General features: G+C 34.3%; 1 long non-coding RNA gene across 3 annotated transcripts in view; it reads right to left on the bottom strand.

Moving 5' to 3' along the window:
- The window catches only part of LOC134740167 (uncharacterized), a 120,309-nt gene extending 101,339 nt beyond the window's left edge, over window positions 1-18,970 (bottom strand). For 2 of the 3 annotated variants that reach the window (XR_010127432.1, XR_010127433.1), the window contains exon 1: window positions 18,813-18,964. This is a non-coding gene — a long non-coding RNA (uncharacterized LOC134740167). Of the gene's footprint in view, window positions 1-18,812 lie in introns of all 3 variants that reach the window. The other variant, XR_010127434.1, reaches the window with a different exon arrangement.
- Between the last annotated feature and the right edge of the window lie 215 nt (window positions 18,971-19,185).

Below are 19,185 nucleotides of genomic sequence, written 5' to 3'. Positions count from 1 at the left end.
TTAAGACTCATAAAACTTCATGAAGAATGAGTCAGATACTTATAGTTCAGCTGTATAATTTTACACTATACTTATTAACATATGAAAAAAAGTAATGGAAATTGATTATATTGAAACTAAGTCACGTAAAACATATTTTGGTGTTTGAATGTTTAAGTGAGTGGTTTCTTCATTGTTTGTATTAGAATGTTTAAGTGACTGGTTTCTTCATTGTTTGTATTACCATTATTTAATGCCACTGTATGTACCTGGAATTGTTATGGAGAATATCAATTTAACATTGTCTTTTCATTAGAGTGCAGTTTATTAACATTGAAAGTCGCAATATAGATCAGTTATTCTGAAGACTATAGACATAAATGAGAGAATAAGGTCATCTTTATTATGTAGATATATAAAATAAATCTGCAAGTAAGAGTTGGAGACAAATACAGGTTATTATTCACATTGAAGACCAATGATTATTTCAGTCATTTTGTCCCTTATATTTGAAAGAATAACTGTTAGAGACAAATATACTGCAGCACAAATACTTTGAAATTGAATATGGAATTATGTATATGTGTGCATGTATTTTTCTCCTACATAAAAAGGTATATAAAATGTATCTTATTTAGAAAAGATTCCTAGCACCCCAAATTTTAAGTTTTCCACATTTCCTGAGATTCTCTTTAAATATTAACTTCAGAAGGAAAAATTTTGCCCATTTGGTTATGGCAGAATAATCCCACACTAAATTTTAAATGAACTTTACATTTATTTTAAGTGCATTTATTTAAATTAAATCTCTTTATCCACCAACTGGTGAGAGAACATGGATTGACTCACTGTTCACTTATGCCTATTGAAGGAATAAGCACTAATGCAGAAAATAGGCTGCTGCCTGCATAAATAATTCAGAAAGCAGTGAAAAAAATCTACTAGAAAATACTCAGTTTTCAACATTCTCTCTCTCACACACACACAGGTGCACACATACACACACACATTTTCTTTATTTTTGAATATCATTAAATTATGATAGACATTTCTAAGGTAACCTGGCAACTTGGTGTTTTTAGTTACAATTACATAGGGTCAAATTTCAGGTGGTTGCGGATCAGCACTGTCCAATCAGTGCAAATGTCTAACTGATTTGAATGGATTTTGGTTAATACTCTGTCCTAGGACTTTTCAACTTAATTTATCAGAGCCAACACAAGATAACACTTAAAAGTCTTAAATTAACAAATTTCACAACAAGTATTCTAAATGATTGTGTTATTAAAATATTACTAAAGCAATTACATTTGGTGTTTGTAAAAGGCTAAAATACCAAGCAGATGAGTAAAGTTTCTGCTCTTTATGTTCGAGCATTATTAATCAACTTCTTTTTCTGTCCAAGGTGTTCTTGACAATCTCCATTAAATTATAAGTCTTAGTCACTTCACAAATTATAGCTCTATTCATGTTGTTAAACCAATATTTTATGCTTTTTGTTAGTATCATGGAGATATTTACAAGTCCATGCAGATGAATGAGGATACAGAACACAATGAATTATAATGTGTCCTTGGATGATTTTCTAAGGAAAGAAGAGAGCCTTGGAATGGTGCTATATGTGAAGCTGAGAGGATCAGGTCACCATTGCTCCCTGCTAGACTCAGATTAATTTATTAAAATATAATAAAGCAGAACCCTTAAAGCAGAGACATTGTTAAAGAATAGCTGGAATTACTCTTTTTGTATTTTTTAAAGTAACTCATGACGATAGATTTTATAATTGAGACATATATTTGTACATTTAAATCTAAAAGCATTATTTTTATGGCAAGTTCATATTCATGTGAAAAATGGTGTTTTGATTAAAAATTATAACTGCCATAAATTAAGCATGTAATACATGTATTTTAAATATATTGTTTTTGCTTTATTTCTTTGTTTTTGTTTTATTTATTCTACCTTGCCTCATTCTATGTTCATTCTGGTTTATTAAGCATATTTTGCTACTCAGTAGACATAGTGCCCTTAGAAAAAATATATAACATTTTAATCATAGTATCATATAAAAATAGAATGTACTGTTTATTTTGGAATTTAAGCATTCTCTCTATATATACTACACTACTTCTTTGCCAGATTGTGCCTTTTTCTGTTTTATTTTTCCTAGTATTAATTTTTGTTTTATTTAGGTATAAAATCCACTCTTTTAACATATATAATTCAATGGTTGTTAGTATATTCACGAAGTTGTCCAACTGTCACTACTACCCGATTCCAGAACAATTTCATCCTCTCCAAAGCATTCCCATACCTATTAGCAGCCTCCCTTCTGCCGCCGAGGCAACGACTAATCTACTTTCTGTCTCCGTGGATTTGTCCATTCTGGGCATTTCATATAAATGAATTTATAAAATATGCAGCCTCTTGTGTTTGGCTTCTTTTATTTAGCATAATGTTTTCATAGCTCATCCATGTTGTATCACATATTACAACTTTAATTTTTTTATGCCTGAGTAATATTCTACTGTATGGCTATATTATATTTGTTTATCCACCTATTAACTGATGTACATTTGGTGCTATTTCCACTTTTTAGCTATTATGAATAATTCTGCCAAGAATATTCACATTAAAGTTTTTTCGTAAACATAAATTTTCAATTTCTTGCATATATACCTCAGAATGAAATTGCTGGGTCATGTAGTATCTTCATATGTAACTTTCTGAGGCACTCCCAAGTTGCTTCCAAAACACTTGTGCCATTTTACATTCCCATCAGCAATGCATGAGGTTTCCAATTCTGTATATTCTCACTGATACTCCTTATTTCTGTCTAGTATTAGTTTTTTCCAAGCTAAAATTTCAAACATCTTTTCTTTCAATTCTTTTTTTTGAGACGGAGTCTTACTCTGTCGTCCAGGTTGGAGTGCAGTGGAATCTCGGCTCACTGCAAGCTCCGCCTCCCGGGTTCAGGCCTTTCTCCTGCCTCAGCATCCCAAGTAGCTGGGACTACAGGTGCCCGCCACCACGCCCGGCTAATTTTTTGTATTTTTAGTAGAGACGGGGTTTCACCGTGTTAGTCAGGATGGTCTCGATCTCCTGACCCGGTGATCCACCCTCCTCGGCCTCCCAAAGTGCTGGGATTACAGGAGTGAGCCACAGCCCCCGGCCCTTTTCTGCTTTTTTTCTCAGTGAATACAATTCAAATGTGTTCTTACTACCTCTTCTTTTCTCCTTCCCCTTTTCTTCCTCATCCTCTTTTTCTTCCTCTTCTTCTTCTTTAGCGAATTTCAATACGTTACAGTAGATTGAGCTCTTTAGTAAGTACCCCAAACTGTATTATCTTATTTAATATACACAATTTACTTTTAAACTTTTAAAAATTGTAATTATTATGGATACATACTAGTCATACATGTTTATGGAGTGTGTGTGATATTTTTGTACAGGCATACAATGTGTAATGGTCAAATTAGGCCAATAAGGGTATCCGTCTCCTCAAGAATTTATCACTTGTTTGTGTTAGGAACATTCCAATTCTACTCTTCTAGTTATTTTGAGATACACGATAAATTATTGTTAACTTCAGTTGCCATATTGTGCTACCAAACAGTAGATCTTATTCCTTCTATCTAACTGTATTTTTGTACCTATTAATCATCCCCTTTATAACCTCCTCTGACAGATATTATTAGCCCCATTGAAATAATAGATCATACTAGATGAAAAACTTAACACAGAAAAAGCTCAAAAACTTTCCCAAGAATATACAGGTGTTTTGTGGTAAAACTTGGACTTAAATTTTCCAGCTTCCAGAGCCCATATTTTAATCTCCATTTCCTATTCTCACATTTTCATTCTTTCTTTGTGATTTTCCTTCTGTAATGACTCTTTCCTGTTGATAAGCAACCTCTTGAAACTCCTGTATCACACCTTCCCTGACACCTTCTGTAGCATAGAAAAACATACTGAGAGCTGTATGCAGCAGATCCAGAGCCTCCATCTGTGGGATGTGAGTTTCCTCAGAGCCTCAGTGCAGGAGGAAGAGGATTTCTTTCTACTCTGGAAGGATTCCTCAGCTCTGCTGTGAACTAGCCATTTGCCCAGCAGGCAGAATGGAAAACAGATTTCGTCCAAACAACAATACACACTATACACATTTAATGTACTGTAATGAATGAGCTGTAGTAGTCTTCAAAAGTGGTGTATGTCTCTAAAATTTTTCACATTGTAAATATCAATTATTTTTAAATGCAAACCTTTAGAGAATATAATATTTATTTTATTGAGAACTTACTATACATTAGATAACATGTTAAATGCTTTGCATAAATTATATGTCTCATCTTCTGAAGTAAGTTCATTATAAGGTATCACATATGCAAAAACTAAGGTATAAAGATGTTACATAACTTGCCCAAATTTCACAGCTACAAAATCACTAAGATGGGACTCAATATTAGGTCTCTATGATGACAAGGTCCATACATTCAATAGCTAATAAAATATTATTTTCCAAAGTTAGGTGTACATTGCTAACCTCACAACCAATTTTTAAGTGACATGAAAGAAAAAAAAATATCAAGGAACTCAAATGTCTGATGTATTTATTTATTAGAAAGTTTGACTTTCTCCCAACATGTTATTGTATTTAAAATATACTATATAAGAAATATAAGAAGTTTGGCCAGGCATGGTGACTCACACCTGTAATCCCAGCACTTTCGGAGGCCGAGGCAGGAGGATCACTCGAGCCCAGGAGTTTAAGGTTACAGTGAACTAGGATCGCGCCACTGCACTCCAGCCTGGGTGACAAAGCAAGGCCATGACTTTAAAAATAGTAATAAAAAGAAGAAGAAGAAAGAAAGAAATATATGAATAAACATGAAGAAAGGGCAGTCTCTAGTTTTATTTGGCTCCTAATGTCTAACACTAAATTCTTTAGTATTTTAATAACTCATGTATACACAAGAATTAGACTTTTTTTTTGTTGTTCTTATAATCTGCTATACAGATGAGAAGTGACATAAAATTCAACCTAACACTATTGTGGGGAATTTTTCTCGGACAAGCTTTACCTCCTTTAAATCTCCCGCTAGAAAATAATAATCTTGAATATTTTGTTTAATTGTTACTTTACATTATACCTTACTTGAATAATTGTTACTTTACATTATGCATGTGATATGTTTTGGCTCCATGTCTCCACCCAAATCTCACCTTGAATTGTAATAATCCCCAGATGTCATGGGAATGGCCTGGTGGGAGGTAATTTAATCATAGGGGTGGATTTTTTCCCCTGCTGCTCTCATGATAATGAATAAGGCTCATAAGCTCTGATGTTTTTATAAAAGGGTAGTTCCCCTGTAGGGTGGGGGGAGGGGGGAGAGATAGCATTAGGAGATATACCTAATGCTAAATGACGAGTTAATGGGTGCAGCACACCAACCTGGCACATGTATACATATGTAACAAACCTGCACGTCGTGCACATGTACCCTAAAACTTAAAGTATAATAAAAATAAAAGAAAAAGAAAAAGGGCAGTTCCCCTCCACACGCCCTCTTGCCTGCTGCCATGTAAGATGTGTCATGTCTTGCTTCCCCTTTGCTTTCCACCATGATTGTGAGGCCTTCCTCAGCCATGTGGAACTGTAAGTCAACTAAACATCTTTCCTGTGTAAATTACCCAGTATTAGACATGTTTTTATTAGCAGCCTGAGAACAGACTAACACAGTAAACAGTATTGTTGGAGGTCTAAAATTAATTATGCTTATGTATATAATTTAACCTAACCATTAATAGATAGTTAAAAGTGGTCACTTTTATTCAGCTGGAATTTGAAAAATTATGAGGACAAAAGAGCTTATTAGACTTAACACTGTAATTACTTGAGGTGCAATAAAGTCATATCTTCATATTTTTTATAACTCAATTAGAATACAATCTTAAAACTCTCCTTTTACTAGTAAAAAGTATGTTTTATTACTCATTGTTTCAATTATATTGAGTATAAATTTATGAAATTTTATATTATATACATTAGGTAAGTATAGATACATCCTTTTTTCTAGAACTCACATCAACTTATATATGAATATTTTAAGTATATTTTTTAAGTATACAATATGGTATAGCTTAATTTTTCAATTTTTCAAAAATATACATAAACTAAAAATAGAAAATTAAAATAGTCTATAATTTCACCAATTAAGTAAAAGCAGTATAGCTATGAGTTTTAAAACTTGTGTATGTGTAGGTGTGTGCATGTATCCTAAAACTTAAAGTATAATAATAATAAAATTTAAAAAATAAAAAATAAAATAAAATAAAAACAATTATCTGATAATTGACACCTATATTTTTCTTAATAAAATGGTCTTTTTGTAGACACTAACTCAGAGATTTTCATTGAACAGAGGTTAGAAACTTGTTTTATATCTCTATGGCTAATTTTCATAGTGGTCACTCCCTAAACAAAGACAAATCTACTCAAAGAACAAACAGAAATTACACATTTTATTAAAACTGATGTTTTACCTTTAAGACGTCATGCCCATCTTTACGTGCCACTAAATATACTTGAAAATATTACTGCAATGGCAACATTGTTACTTAATGAGTGCCTCATAACAACCTAAGCCAAATAAATTTATTTTCTTGGATATTTTACTTATTGCTTTTTTTTTCTTTTTTTGCTAGCCTAAAGTTTGTAAGTAACCATTCTTAAATGTGATACAACAATATATCCTAAGTTACATTGTTAGTTGTATATTTGTTTTTGATCTAATGGAAAAGAAAGGCTTAAATATTTTACATTAAATTGTTTTCCAGGTAATAGAAATTCATGGGTGCAGGAGCTTTTAATTTCTTTAAGTTTCCATTTGTCTCTTGGATTGCTAATTTCCTTTACCTTGAGAGTCAAGAGATAAGTTGTATACAGACACACACACGCACACACACACTGGCTCTCTTGATAATCATGACATGAACACATCAGTTGTTACTCTTAAATAAGACCAAAACATTTGTAAAATGTTTATCTTTAATAAACATATATTATGGACAAAAATTAATGTAAAAATCAGAGAAAATAAAACATGACAACGTCTTCAAAAGATTTCAGATTCAAATAATATTTTAAATTTCTTTATATAATAGAGATCTGTATTAGTCTGTTTTCACACTGCTTTAACGATTTTAAAAATACCACAGACTGAGAAATTTCTAAAGCAAAAAGGTTTAATTGACTCAGTTTCACGTAACTGGGGAAGTATCAGGAAACTTACAATTATGGTAGAAAGGGAAGAGGCACATCTTACATGGTGGCAGGCAAGGGAGAATGAGCAACAGCAGGGAATCTGCCTTATAAAACCATTGGATATTGTGAGAACTCACTCACTATTATGAGGAAAGCATGAGGGAAACTGCCCCAATGACCCAATCACCTCGCTCCTGGTTCCTCCCTTGACATGTGGGGATTATGGGGATTACAATTTGAGATGAGATTTGGGTAGGAACACATGATTGTGTTTTGAAATGTGAGAATGTGAGAATTTGGAGAGGCCATGGGTGGGGATGATATAGTTTTGAATTCCTCACATTTCAATCATGCCTTCCCAGCAGTCTCCCAAAGTCTTAACTAATATCAGCATTAACCCAAAAGTCTACATTCCAAAGTCTCATCTGAAACAAGGCAATTCCTTTCCACCTGTGAGCCAGTAAAATAAAAAACAAGTTAGTTCCTTCCAAGATACAATGGGGGGTACAGGCATTGGATAAATACACCTGTTCCAAGTGGGAGAAATTAGCCAAAACAAAAGGGCTATGGGCCCCATGCAAGTCCAGAATCTAGTGGGGCAGTCATTACATCTTAAAGCTCTAAAATAATCTCCTTTGACTCCATGTCTCACATCTAGGTCCTGCTGATGCAAGGGGTGGGCTCCCACAGTCTGGGGAAGCTCTGCCCCAGTGGCTTTGCAGGGTATAGCCTTTCTCCTGGCTGCTTTCACAGGCTGGCATTGAGTGTCTGTGGCTTTTCCAGGTGGATGGTGTAAGCGGTCAGTGGATCTACCATTCTGGGGTCTGGAGGATGGTGGTCCTCTTCTCACAGCTCTACTAGACAGTGCCCCAGTGGAGATTTTGTTTGGGGTCTCTGACCCCACATTTCCCTTCCACACTGTCCTAACAGAGGTTCTCCATGAGGATTCACCCCTGCAGCAAACTTCTGCCTGGACATCCAGACATCTCCATACATCCTCTGAAATCTAGGCCAAAGTTCCCAAACCTCAATTCTTGACTTCTGTGCATGCACAGGCCCAACACTACATATAAGCCATGAAGGTTTGGGGCTTACACCCTCTGAAGAAATGGGCTCAACTATATGTTGGCTTCTTTTAGCCATGGCTAGGACAAAGGGCACCAAGTCTTGAGCCTGCACAAAGCAGCAAGTCCCTGGGCACAGCCCATGAAACCATTTTTTCCTTCAAGGCCTCTGGGCTTATGATTTGAGGGGCTACTGTGAAGGCCTCTGACATGGCCTGGAGACATTTTCCTCATTTTCTTGACTATTAACATTCAGCTCCTCATTACTTATGCAAATATCTGTAGCTAGCTTAAATTTTTCCCTAAGAAATGAGTTTTTCTTTGCGTCGCATCATCAGGCTGTAAATTTTCCAAACGTATACGCTCTCCTTCCTTTTTAAACATAAGTTCCAATTTCAGATCATCTCTCTCAAGCTCAGAGTTCCACAGATCTCTAGGGCAGAGGCAAAATGCCGCCAGTCTCTTTGCTAAAATATAGCAAGAGTGACCTTTGTTCCAGGTCCCAATACATTCCTCATCTCTATCTGAGACCACCTCAGCCTGGATTTCATTGTCCATTTAACTATCAGCATTTTGACCAAAACCATTCAACAAGTCTCTAGGAATTCCCAAACTTCCCCACACCTTCCTATCTTCTTCTGAGCTTTCCAAATTTTTCCAGCCTCTGCCTGTTACCCAGTTCCAAAGTCACTTCCAGTTCTCAGTTATCTTATAGCAATGCCCCAGTACCTTGGTACCAATTTACTGTATTAGTCCATTTTCACACTACTATAAAGAAATACCTGAGACTGGGTAATTTATAAAGCAAAGAGGTTTAATTGACTCACAGTTCCACATGGCTGGGGAGGCCTCAGAAAACTTAGAATCATGGCAGAAGGTGAAGGGGAAGCAAGGACCTTCTTCATATGGTGGCAGGAGAGAGATATGCGAGTGTGGGAAAGGCCAGATGCTTATAAAACCACCAGATCTCATGAGAACTCCCTCACTATCACGAGAACTGCATGAGGGAAATCGCCCTCATGACCCATTCACCTCCCACCTTGTCCCTCCCTCGCCCTGTGGGGATTATGGGCATTATAATTCGAGATGAGATGAGATTTGAGTGAGGCACAAATCTACCATATTAATATCATAAATAATTTTACAAATATAAATTTATATGTTACTTCATAAGAGAAAAGTGCAAAGTTCTTATAGTTACCCACAAATCCACTAGGCATGCCTTAGCTCATGCAACTAATTAAACTTGGGACTGAATAGTGTGTGAAGTAATCACATTTAAAAGATGTGTATAAAGGTTAGTTCTATAGCTCAGATGTGGACTTTTTCTCTTACTGGACCAACTGTTTTTCACATGATATAGTTTACCAAGTGAAAAAGCTCTGTGATTCAATTTTGATTTAATATCTGACCATGTATCATGTATACTTCAAAATAAAGTTGCACTTTGCTATCATTCTCCACAAATGATACATCCTTCTCCAAATTATACAACTACAGTATAATGTTAAAGATCCATTTCTTGCAAAAGAACATCATGTAATACCAGGTACATGTGTATGAGAAGTAGCTAAAAGAATCATTATCAAATAAGAACAAATTTTCTATATCTTTGTTGAAGTCTTTTCTTCTTTGAATTTAAAAGATGATATGCTAACACATAGGCATTCAAATACACATAAATCGCACACACACACACACCACTACCTTTACATAAACAAAATTGTAACTTGAGTTTTCAATTCCAATATTAAAGAGGTATCTGGTGTTGTTGTCATTGTTGTTGTTGTTGTTTAATCTCGGAAAACAAACTGTGGCGATGTATTGGTTTGCCAAAAACATCTGTATGGTTTAAGAAAGGAAATAGGTAGGAAATGTAGACCTGGGAATGAGTGACTGACATTTGCAGATTATGCAAAGACCTACAACATGCATTTTAAAGGAAGTTTATGTGAGTGGGATGAGAGGAGGGAAAGTGAAAAGCTAATGGCAGCTTTTTGGCAAAACAAGAAATCTTGAAGAATTTTCTTTGCTTTCTTTTTTGCCTTTAGTGAATACCAAGGGCAATTAAGGAAGACATGTAAAGTCAGCATTTAAACTGTAAAATCAATGTTCTGTGCTCTAAAACTGGCTTCACTTTTTCTCATATACTAGATATTTGGTAACGTCTATTAGCTTCACTTTCTTCCTTCACATGACCTGTAAAATGGTGCTTAAAAAGAGATGCTACATCACGAGATGGCTGTGATGATTCTGAGTGATCATACATATGAAGCATATCACAGAGTTGATACATAGTAAGGATTTGAACTTTGTTATTTATTATTATTTTGCTATCAATATCAGTTCTGACTCAACAGGTCCAAAAAGTGAAGAAAAAAAAAAAGAAAAGAAAGTATACTACCAAACTTGGGGGAGCCATACTACTCATAACAAATGTAACCTAGTTTTCATGTCATTTTCTATAATATACACTTATTTCTCTAATCTGAGTGAATATTCACACACTTTCCTTTATTAGAAGGTCTCCTCCCTCATCACATTGCTAAATCATAGGTCAAATTAGAATTATCTGTGAAGCTCAGTTTAGCATCTAACTTGTAGAACCTCATCCAGTTTCCCCAGATAAAAACATAATGCCAAATTAGTGATTTTACCAGTAATAGTAATAAGCATAGGAACCAATAAATTTTACTAAGCACATATTATTTGCTGGGTATTTTTGTAAGCAATTTATACACATTTTCTCCTTCAATCTTCACAGCAACATTATGTTACAGCACGAATGCAGAAACTGAGGCACAGAGAGGTAAACTAATTTGCTAAAGGCAGCATAGCTAAATTCTCATTCTAAATTTCCACATTATTTATATATACTCTCTTAATGAGCTTTTTCTTCCTTTTGACTTTTCTTTTTTATTGTTGCAAATATGTTTGAGCTACTCAATTTGAGGTACTTAATTAAAAGTGGTTTTTTTTTGCAATTCTGGATTAGTTTGAATTTCTATGCCTAATAAGTGTGAATCAAAGACATTTATTCATTTTGAATCATTTGCTGTAGAAGAGACTAATCAGATATATACAGAATCTTGCCCAAACTGCAAAGCAAACATGAGTGTGATCAGTCCCTGATGGATTAAAATAATTGGTGACTTCGTTATCTGCCTAGTAAAGTTGACCTATATGTGGAAAAACGAGAAGTTATCCAGAGGCTTTCTAATTACAGACTTTTTCATATACAATGTCAAGCGCTTAAGTTTTAAAACCCAAGTATTTCAAAAGACACGCTCAATTTTTTAAGGAAATCAACTGTCAAACTGACAACAGAAATAAATCCAAAATTGATTGAGACACATTGAAGTTCCTAAAGAAGGGTTTTAAAACAGTTAAGTTTTATAAGATGATAGAGGAGAAGATGGAGAAAATTATAGACAAAACAGAGAATTTCACCAAATGATTAGAATTCACTAAGAACATTCAGCTGAATATTTTAAACTGAAAAATAAAAATAATTTAAATTAGGAACCTCAAAATAAATAGCAGAATATTAGACACAACAGAGAAGAGAATTAGCAAACTTGAAGACAAAAGAAAATATCCAGTCTGAGAACAGAATTTAGAAAAGGGGAGAAAAATACAGAAAAAAATAATAAAAGAGACACATAAAGCAAAGAACAAATTGAAAGGATTTATTGTACATGTAATCGAAGTCCTAGAAAGAGAGGTGAAAAAAATGGAGTAGAAGCAAAATACGAAGGCATAATTGCCAAGAATTGTCTAAAGCAAATAAAAAGAATTACCAAGAAGTCCTATAAATCCCAAATAAAACAAAGCCACACTAGGCCATGTCATAGAAAAAAGTTCACCACAAAAGACACAAGAAAGATAAGAGCAGCTAAACAAAAACGAAAAAATGTATTTCAAAGGAACAACAATAAGAATAATAGCTTCAAGTTTTCCCTGAAGCATAAAGAGAAAACCTTTCACACTTCACTTTATGGATCCAGCATGACCTACAAACCAAAACCTAACCAGGATATCACAAGAAAGAAAAATTACAGACAAAACTTCTATGCACATAAATGCAAAAATGATAAACAGATTATTGGAAAACCCGATCTGATATTGTGTAAATGGAATACAACATTATGATCATTGTGGTTTATTCCCTAAAATGAAAGGTTGGTTCAACATGAGAAAATCTATTAATATGTTTACCATATAATGAGGAAAAATGAGAAAAACTAAGAATGCTCATATTAAAAGACACAGTAAACATCGACAGGAATCATGTATGCCTTAATATGGGTAGAGATTCCTGCATATATAGATAGTATAGATTTGCATATGTGAGTTAGTAGACATGCATACTATATCCCTTGCTCTGTCAGCTAGGAGGGCATAGAAGCAATGACAACACAGTAGCAATAAGCATGTCTAGCACCTAGATCTTATTTCCCAATACAATTCTCCAATAAAAGGAAGCAGACTCTTGGGAGACATGGATGATTGTAAGACTGGGAATCAAATATGGAAAATAAGCCTGAAATAGTGTTTTAGTGTCTAAGAGTAAGAAAGCACTCAGGAAAAAGTAAGAAAGGGTTCAGAAAATACATCAGTGGGAATATGTCAGAGATAGATGCCAACTCTATTTCAGTTGTCAAAGCTGAAACAATCTGAGTAACAAAATAAATAATGTAATGTTGAATATACCCATAGCATGAAAGAACTTTCTCCTTTCTTTCATACAAATGTAAATAAATAATCAAATACATAAATAGGAGAGATTAGACAATTTTCTCATACAGAAGAATGTTAAAAGATTTATGTAGATATTGCTCCTTTAATAGATGAAACAAAACTTGCCACTCAAAGTGTGGACTACATATAGTGACTTTCTTCCAAGTGTTCAGTATGAAAATGTGGGAAAAGAAAAACTTTTGTAGTGGAAAAGTCTGACAAACATTACCTCAACCAGGTGGTCAAAGTCAACATCAACAGTGATAAGTCATGTACCATTGACATGATATGCTGAGAATGGCACTTCACTTCCACAGTCTTCCGCTTTTTGGAAGAAACTTCTGGATTGTTGCTAATGTTCTGTTTCTTAATCTGCATACTGATTATGTATGGATGTTCACTTTGTGAAAATTTAGTGAGCTGTACAGTAATTATTTGTAAACTGTTCTGCACGTATGTTATATTTAGTATCAATTTCTAAAATGTAGTTGTCCAAATTAATGTACAAATGTTTTATTCTTTCTAACAATAGCTGCCTATAACTAGCAAATACTAGAAGCCTGATGCCAAGTACTTTGCCTTGTATCAGGGACAAATTGGTAGAAACAGCTTAGAAATGATTATGTCGAAAACTGAATACTTATTGAACATATTAAGCCTATGTATTCATTGAAATTATCTATGGAATTTCTTTTTTTTAAACGTGAGTTTCCAGGGGTTTTGTTTGTTTGTTTGTTACCAATCACTTAATTTTCCTGCAAAGTGCAACATAAAATAGAAATATGCCTGTAAGGGTTAGTTATTTCTTCATAGAAAATATGCTAATTTACAGAAAACATTTTTTTGATCTTGTATTAGCTATCCATTGTTGTATAGTAAATTACTATAAACTCAGAGATTTTAAAACCAACATACACATTTATTATCTCTCAGTTTCTGTGGCTCAGGAATTAGGGCTTAGCTTACCTGAGTTATCTGACTCAGAATCACTCCCAAAGCTACAATCGTTATATGAGCTAAGGCTGCATCTCCAAGCTAGACTATGGAAAGATTTGCTTTCAAGAATACAAGGTTACTGGCAGAATTCAGTTCTTTTAGGACCCTTAGACTGAAGGCCCTATTTCCTAGCTGCCTGTTGGCTAGAGATTCCCTTCAGTTTCTTGGCCTGTGGGCCTCCCAACGTGGCAACTTGCCTCTTCAAAGACAGCAAGTGAGAGATTCTGCTACCAAGAAGGAAGTTATGTGAATTTTATGTGACCTATTCAGAGAAGTGACATTTCGTAGCCTTTGCTGTATTCCATTCTTTTAAAGCAAGTCACAGTCAATGAGAGAGGATTACACAAGGGCATGTATACCAGGAGGTTGAGACAATGTTAAGGTTTGTCTACCACAGAACAAAAAAGAAGAAGAAGAAAGAAGAAAAAAAGAAAGAAGAAGAAACAGACGAAGAAGAAAGAAGAGGAAGAAGGAGGAGGAGGAGGAGGAAGAAGAGGAGGAGGAGGAAGTTAAAATCAGTAACGGAAGATGAGTAAATGCCAAAAATATTGCTGATAAATTTCTGTGCAAAGCTAAATTTCTTTATCTTACTTTATCTACCATTATGAAGATACGACCTCAATATATTTTCATGGAACAAGGTATTTAATTGTTTAGACCCTGGGCATACAGATTAGTTATCTCTGGCTTCAATTTACCACATCTACCTTTACCTTGTATTATACAGTCATAGCCAAAGGGTAAACATTAAGAGCAACTCGGATTACAGAGAGTTGTCAGCTAGACCAGTTGAGTTGCATTCCGCTCTAGAAGCACAAGCATAAACAATTTCTGTATAAACATTCATGATTTTTGAGCTCAGCAGTCAGTTAAAATATCAACCAGATGTCAAAATACATTACCAAACAATATTTTCGTTCTACATCTTCTAATTCCATAAGGATGAATCATTCAAAGCAGAAAATATACATTTTAACACTAAATACTGAAGCTAGTTGTTAAATTGAGGTGAGAAATATGTTAAGATAACATAAAAACAATGTTTTTGTTATCAGTAATCTTACCTACTTTATTATTTGAGATCTTTGGAGTGTTTCCAATCTTGATTTGTGTACCCGCTGTTAAGTGTTTTCAAGAATTACTGAACTCTAATAATTTTCACTAGAGAGAGCTTCTTGGGGCCTGCTTTTCCTTTTTAGGAATATCTTCTTTTCTGCATATTCCCACACTATAATTTGTGAGTCAAGCTTTAATACACTACATGTTTCAAATATATTATAATTTTATATCGAGATGGACAAAGAGAACAAAATAACACACAACGTATTACCCATTTGTTTTAATAGTTTCACTCATGATTGGAGTCACACATGATGGTTAAAATATCTGTTGATGCATAGCAGGCTTTTGCAATTTTGCTTAAGTATCACTGTCCTCAATTCAAATGCTTTTCTCTTTTTAATGTCTTTTTAAGATGTCCATTCTGTAAAATGCTGTAATTTTCATAGTAAAATATCATGTCCACCTCCAGCTTAATACATTGTTAAAAGATATGATTCTATTCTTAAATGGCAAACTGGAATAGATAATAATTCCAGCTATTTGATACAGATTCTAAATTCAAACTCTGGATTGCTTAATAAGTTTAGGTCAGGGAGTACATTCTAATAAAAGGATTATCTGAAATGGGATGCACCCCCTGTTTCTCTGCAGGTAGTTTAAAATCTATTCTTGTCTGATATAAGACCATGATAACTGTGTTTTTTAGGAGATTGTTTAGCTAGTGTGTTTATTTGGCTTTAAGGAAAGAAGATTTATTGTATTAACAAAGAGATACTGTGAAGGTTGTTATGGCAAATAGCCCTTCAACTCTGTCTTCTGTATATGTGGTAAGCATGTCATTCACAATACATTCCATAGCATCCTATAAGACATTAGAGAAAAGGTTTTTTCAGATATTAATAAGAGGATAGTTTTGCTTCTTGTGAGCAAATGTTTTTATTTTATGGACACTGGATCCTGTAATTAATCATGTTTTCTACTTTTCCTTCTGGGAAATATAGCATGCAAAGGTAACACATATTAGTAAGTTACATGACTCTCTGACCTAGGCCCTGTATATAAAATCTAATACTATTTTCACGTGCTTTTTCTATTCTCACTGGTTGGTCACCAGTTTTTCTATTTTCCATTGTTCCTCTTTCCCCACCTGCCTCTGAGTGTGTATATTTAAATCCCAAGTTCTTTAAGAGGGATGGCCAGGTGCTGTGGCTCACACCTGTAATCCCAGCACTTTGAGGGGCTGAGGCGGGCGGATCATGATGTCAAGAGATGGAGACCATCCTGTCCAACATGGTAAAACGCTGTCTCTACAAAAAATATAAAAATTAGCTGGGTGTGGTGGTGCGCACCAGTACTCCCAGCTACTCGGGACACAGACAGGAGAATCACTTGAACCCAGGAGGAGGAGGTTGCAGTGAGCCAAGATCGTGCCACTGCACTCCAGCCTAGTGACAGAGCGAGATTTTGTCTTTAAAAAAAATAAAATAAAAACAAAAAGACGGAAAGTGAATATATAGATGCACACACACATATAAAAATACATATGCATATACATTTATATGTGAAGTTAATATATGTACAATGAATATGTATGCATAATGGAAGTGCAATTGTATATATGTGCATACAAATACATGTATACATATATTTATACATATGTATAAATGTATATGTAAATATATGTATACATATGTAAATATATGTATACAAACATATGTGTATATATGTATTTTGCATGTATGTGTATGTAACCAAAATCTTTTTACATTACACTTCTGAGCAGCATGGTTAAAAATGTATTTGCTGACATTTTGAATTTTATGAATATAGAAAATTAGGAGTAATGATAATTATTAGAGTGATTCAACCTTACTGCTGCCATCACTAAAATAAATTTAAAAGTTTCTTACATTACTTGTGAATATCTCCAAATGAAAAGACTAATCTGTGCTTAAGATACAGTTTAATTACCTTTTAACTCACCTCCTATGTAACCTTTCAGACATCAAATATATTACATAATAAATTGTTTACTTATCAGTTGCCTTGGTCACCTTATTTTTGAGATCTAAAAACGTATAATATCTATATTTTTATTTAAGTTCCTAACATAATGCTTGATTTAATGAAATAAAAAAAGATGAAAAATGAATAAAGGACTATTACTGACATTACGTAAACCTGGATAGAGTTATAGTGGTCATTTTTTCTAGTGGCTAAATTGCAATGAATTACAAAACCTAATTAAATATGTGTTTGTTGTCATATAGAGCACTGTTCTCCTGACAAACAAAACTTTATAAACTTAACTTTTATAAAACTAAATGGAAACATAAACTGGTTAATATTATCAAAATGTCCAGAAACAGAACATAAAGCATAAAACTAATAAACAATCTGATTGAACCTAAACTTAAAGGAAGAGTATTCAGTTTTGGATATAAGTTTATGAATTTCATATCAAGACCATGCTGCATATAGATTGAAGAATCTATATTTTATTTTAATATATGTAATATCTATGTAGACTTTTTGTATGAGAAGCAGTGGGGGCTGTTATTATGTATTGGCTTTTTAAAAATAAAAGCAAGCCTTTTTGCAACTATTTTTCATCAGAGAAATTATGTTAATTTTACATTTTAAATAGAATTAAGCACCATTTGGAGATATACTACAGTTACTAAACTCTCTTTCTATGTGTGTGTGTGTGTGTGTGTGTGTGTATATATATATACAAAATTAATTTTATATTAGTAAGAAGAGCAAGGTCAGACTGTAGGCTGATCTATGGAAACAAATGGGTTTTCTTTTCTTACGCTAAGGCTAAGATCCTATTGAAGACAAAAATAAATGATTTGCTGGTGAAGGAGGAAATCTCAAAGAGAGAATACTGTAAGCTAGCTGACTCATAATTAAATTATTGTGGCTATTTGATGACCTGCTGATTTGCCATGTCAAACTTCACAAATTCCAAATAACTTTCTTCTTTTCAAATTCAAATATTTCTCTCCAAATAAAGGAGACTTCCACAGGGGGGTGATGGGATTAAAATTAAAAAGAGAAAATTAATTTGTTGTGTTGTTGGATCAGAGAAAACAATTATTTTTCACATATCTACATATAAAAATCCTGATACCTAATCTCATTAAAACTCTCTTAGTTTCAAAGGCATCAAGTTGTGCACTAAAGATAAAGATAAATTTCTAGAATTCTTATTGTATTTTTTTGAGACAAATTTTAAAATAAATATAAATGCAAAGTTGGCTTATTGTTTTGAGAATCCCAGGTCAACTGAGTTTCCAGCACCAGAACAGCTAGCAACCTTGCCCCAAAGGGAAATGAAGGGGAGTTGGGCTAGTGTATTTATAGGGTGCCTTTCATGGAATACTTCCTTACCTGGCAGATGGCCTAATGCCTAGTTGTTTCACCCATGACCGGGGATCCCTCACGTGGGAAACTTGTTTAATACTGGCAGACGCCCTGGTGGCTCTTGTCTAATTTATCTCTAATGTATGCTTCCCTGACCATTACCCCAGTGCTGGCATCCCAAAAATGTGACTCCCATGCTACCCCACTCCAACCTCCTTATTCCAGAAAACCAGGCCTGGGGCAACCCTTAGTTTTTCAGAAGGAAGACCCAAATTTACTACACTACCACAATATTAAAAAAAAAAAAAAAAAAAGGAAGCTCAAAGGTTTTTACTTACAGATCCAGGGCAAAGAAGGCATAATGAGTCTGATGAGTCGGAACAGTCCTTCATCCTGGGTTCACTGGAGGCAGGAATCAAGAGTAAGGCAGAGATAGTGAGCACATGACTACCAGTAGTATATTTAAGGGAACAGGGTGTATGTCACTCTAAGCTCACAGGCAATTGCCTGAATAGTCCATTTAAAAGAAACAGTGGGAAAGTGGGGAGCCCAGTCTGCATGACAAAGAGATGCCTGTAAATTCCTATCTCTGGCTACCGGCTTGAGCCAGTTGGATAGATATGGTGTAGAATTAGAAACTGAATCAAGGTTGACTGAGCCATGCTTCTGGTATGAGAAAGTTAAACTTGTATTCAAAATGGATGCCAAAGC

The sequence above is a fragment of the Pongo pygmaeus genome, chromosome 8 (genome assembly GCF_028885625.2).
Source record: "Pongo pygmaeus isolate AG05252 chromosome 8, NHGRI_mPonPyg2-v2.0_pri, whole genome shotgun sequence".
NCBI classification, from domain to species: domain Eukaryota; kingdom Metazoa; phylum Chordata; class Mammalia; order Primates; family Hominidae; genus Pongo; species Pongo pygmaeus.
Note: the sequence above shows the minus strand (reverse complement) of the source record. Positions and strands in the feature narration are given on the sequence as shown.